This window comes from Sander vitreus, chromosome 14, assembly GCF_031162955.1.
Source record: "Sander vitreus isolate 19-12246 chromosome 14, sanVit1, whole genome shotgun sequence".
NCBI classification, from domain to species: Eukaryota; Metazoa; Chordata; class Actinopteri; order Perciformes; family Percidae; genus Sander; species Sander vitreus.
This window is the reverse complement of record NC_135868.1, coordinates 24,079,572-24,083,708: the sequence shown is the minus strand read 5'-3', so window position 1 is coordinate 24,083,708 and position 4,137 is coordinate 24,079,572. Positions and strand designations below refer to the sequence as shown.

The 4,137-nt window shown below is 37.8% G+C and overlaps 1 long non-coding RNA gene across 1 annotated transcript; it reads left to right on the top strand.

Annotated features, from left to right (window-relative positions):
• Nucleotides 1–284: 284 nt before the first annotated feature.
• LOC144528867 (uncharacterized) lies at nt 285–2,888 on the top strand. The gene is made up of 3 exons (XR_013502939.1): nt 285–696; nt 799–918; nt 1,052–2,888. It is a non-coding gene; the product is annotated as an uncharacterized LOC144528867 (long non-coding RNA).
• The last annotated feature ends 1,249 nt before the right edge of the window (nt 2,889–4,137 follow it).

Sequence of the window (4,137 nt, the reverse complement as noted above, 5' to 3'; positions counted from 1 at the left end):
TGCATGGCAATCCAAGCATCAGCCACTATAGTTTTATTACATCCTCTAGTGTTGAAAGTGCCTCATAGCACAGCAGTAGCTATCATACTATTGAAAAATACAATCTCTTATCTCTCACCATCTAGACACCTTTCATGCATGATGTGTAATTGTTCCAACCACACCTGACTATTGAAGCCATCAACATTGATACCAATAGACACTGATGGAACGCCACATGCTTGTTTATCAGAAACAACTCAGAAATTTTTACCACACAGACACCATACTCTGATGCACAGTTGACTTTGTTTGTTGATAGAATAAATAGCTTGTGTGAAATAGTATTTTATATTTTTATATTGCATGTTGATATCATCAGAGTTAGTGTTCAGTGATGTTGGTGTCGTCTCGTTATCGTCTTTTCTTAGTCATGGAAAAGAAATTTGTTGACGTACATATTTCCGCATAGTTTTTCTTAACTAAATCAACACTGCATTCCGGTTCTGGATTGTATTTTAAATAAAATTTCCTCCTGAGATACTGTAAGATGTTCACATAAAAAATGATTCCTGCTTTACTTTTCTTAATGGAATGCCTTGAAAATAATTTTTCTGAAAAACTTACAATCACTTGATGTTGAATGTGACATTTTACGTCATTTTCAACAGATCTTATGCACCAATAAAATCAAAAGTCAAATCTAACAAGGATTTGGTAAGTAGTTTTTTTGATGATGCATTCAACAGTAAACGTTACTGGCTGCGAGGGTCACGGTTAAAAAAAACTGGTTTAAAGCCTAATTCTGATTCACAACAGGTGATGGTCCTGAATCCAGCTTTTATGAGGTATGGTCATCACATGTGACTGGAAAAGAAGGGCAGGTACCCCTCTACTGGCTTCATGGCTTTGGTTCTTGCTCTGCATATGTGTGACGAGGTAAGGTCATTTTTGGATTAGGGATTTCCTTTTGAATGTCAACAAGTTGTTTTTCTTCTTTTATTTAGTAGGATTTTAGGCAGGCTGTTACTATGTCCTCGGTTACTGACATTTTTAACTTTTGTCTTCCTAGGTCAGTGTGTTTGGTTATGGAGCAGACAGTGATGGAAACTAGAGTCATTACTGGGAAGAACTCATGAACAAAAAGTTAAAAACTGGAGCACATCCTGGAGATACAGAGTATAGAATGATCCAGGAGCTAGATGAGCAACAGAAACTCAGGTTTTATACAGGGTTCTGATGTTTCTCTCAGCATTTAAAGGAAGGTTAGTAGTAGGTAACAGTAGAAGAACATGAAGGGATTTCTGAGCTGCCAATTGTCTATGGTTTAGACAGATACAGATCTTTGTGTTTTTGTATCTAAATATTCTGCGCTTACTAGGCAGATGCTACTTCTGGATTATGTACTGTAGAAAGCACAAGTTATAATTTTGACACACTAATTTGTGCCTAAATTATCCGATGTAACCTAAAATGTAATGGATAAAAAACTGTGCCAAAATGTCTTTTGTTTAGATTGAATCGTAAAGTCTGGGGTAATGATTAAGTGTGCTGTACATTAGTTAAAGTATTTACTGATGTGGTAACTGATTTAAAAACAGGTTTTTTTTCTGTATTTTAATGTTAAACACTTGAATATACCTGCAAAGATACGTCAATGGAATTGCTTCCAATAAAAACTATGAATTTGTATCACAAATATTTTCAGCTTCAGAAGAACCTCATGGTGGCGCTAGAGAAAAAGTTATGGGATCACCAACGTCATTAGGATCCATTTTCTAGAAACCATAAATATCTATGCCAAAGTTTGTGCCAATCCATCCTTTAGATGTTCAGATATTTCAGTCTGGAGGGTGTTAGTTTTATATCCCATTGATCTGTATACTGAGTGATTTATTAGGCTCCTTTTAATTGCTTCAGATTAAAATTTTTCTTTGTTTCTTATGTGATGTGTCTTTAAATACAACACAGTCTCACGGCAGTTCATGAAATGGTCACGTCATTTTTCATCTATTAATTCGTGTACACGGACACGTATATCTCGTTTTTTTCGTGATGGTCAGCACATTTTTGAAACTAATGTATTTCAATGGGAAGCATCTTTCGTGATCACAGCACGATTCCGGGTTGGGTTTAGGAAAACATGACACGCGGGACACAATGCCCGTTCTCCGGGGGACGCGGGACAACAACAGGACGGTTGGGTTTAGGGAAAGAAGAACGGGGAAAGGAAACGTGACACGTGGGACACGATCCCAGGTCTCTGGGGGACGCGGGACAATGACGGGGCGGTTGGGTTTAGGAAAAGAAGAACGGGACGGTTGGGATAGAAATAGAAAAAGGGACTGTTGGGTTAGAAAAAGAAGAATGGGACGGATGGGTTAGGAAAAGAAGAACGGGGAAAGGAACTGGACACATGGGACACAATCCCCGGTCTCCTGGGTGAAAGTCCTGTGTTGATTGACCCATCCACCACCCCAACCAACCTCCCTACGCGGATTTTCGGCCTTTCATACTACTTGCTACCGTAGTCGCTCTTAATACATTAGTCTAAAAAAACGTGCTGACCAGCATGAAAAAAACGAGATAAACGTGACTGTGTACACAAATCAATAGATTAAATTTTGTGACCATTTCACGGACTGATGTGAGACTGTGTTGTATTCTGTGAGACTGGGTTGTTAAATACCTTGGACACCTCAGTTCAGTTGTCCTCTGTGTTGTCTTTATAAAAAAAGGTGCACAGATAATGTGACTGTGTTCAGTGTTGAGCACAGTTCCCACACACTGACCAACCTTTCCTTGTTTTGTAACTCAAATTTCATCAGTTGTAAATCAATTCAGCCTTTTTTCAATTAAATATATTTGTAAACCTCACCCTATTTCTGTGGATTATTGTGAGACTGTTTTACTGCAAATGTCAGAGATCATAATCTTTTGTCTATAAAATACACTATATCAGATGTATTATGATTATTATTGTTATTATTATTGATTATGAAGATCCGTGTGGTCAGGACCAGCTAGTCTCTGGCACGGACCAGTGGTCACAACCACTAGGGGCGCTAAAGACACTGGTCTGTCTTGTGGTCCTTGTCATCTGCCTGTTGTCTTGACCAGTTACTGAGTCTTACTGGTCTTTGGAGTAGTTATTGTACATTTAATACACCTTCTCCCCTTTCTCATTGTGTTGGCTACACTGTGCTGAATACATGTAAAAAAAATAATGAATAAAAATAATTATCTTTTGTCTGTCAAATATTATTGACCATTACTATTAATAGAAATCATAATAACAATGATTAAATTATTATTATTAGTTGTAGTTGTATGAGTAGTACTATCGACTATGCAGGTCCGTGTCTTCCATCATCAATGATCAGGACCACTTACCCTCTTAAACTCTTTTTTGAAGAGAATTGAAGATTCATTTTCAATTGGTTTTTTCGATTATGCCATGACTGCATGGCCACTGCCTTTAAACCAATGAAATGAAGGAAATGCTTGGTGATTCAGTTCCTGGCCAGTCAGGAGCCATTTCCAATTTGAAATACAAATGAAAGAAAATGTCAATAAACCCATAAATTCATTCCTTACAATGAACATAAATTATTCAAATCTTGTAGAACAAGATCATTTATCAGTGCCAATCACTGTCTATTTTCTCAGACTTTAAATATGGCTGGCTGTCCAACCTTATTTAATAGTGTAGAGGTGATTCCTGCTAGGATGGGATGTTAACCCTCAACAACATGATGCTAATGGAACAGGCCTTGTTACTTAGGATTTATAAATAGAATTACAAATGTTATGCATTTGTAATCGTAATGTGTAACACTGATTTCTGTTTTTTATCTTTGCCCCCCTCCCTCAAAAAAGGCAAAACTGCTTGAGCTGTACAAGGCACCAGCAACGGACTATGCCATTGATCAGGTGGCCCAGGCATTAGTTTACCTGGCTGACCTTTTAAGTATTTGCCCACAACCTCTCCTAGAAGATGACCTCCACACCTCATATCCATGGCTTACAGATGATGTAAGTAGACATGAATGCATGTGATGTGTCATTACACCAAAGTTTTAAATAGTGACAGCTTTATTTGTTCCTTTACAGGCAGTGAATGCGAGAGTTCTCCAGCTGGCAAAACCTCTGGAGAAT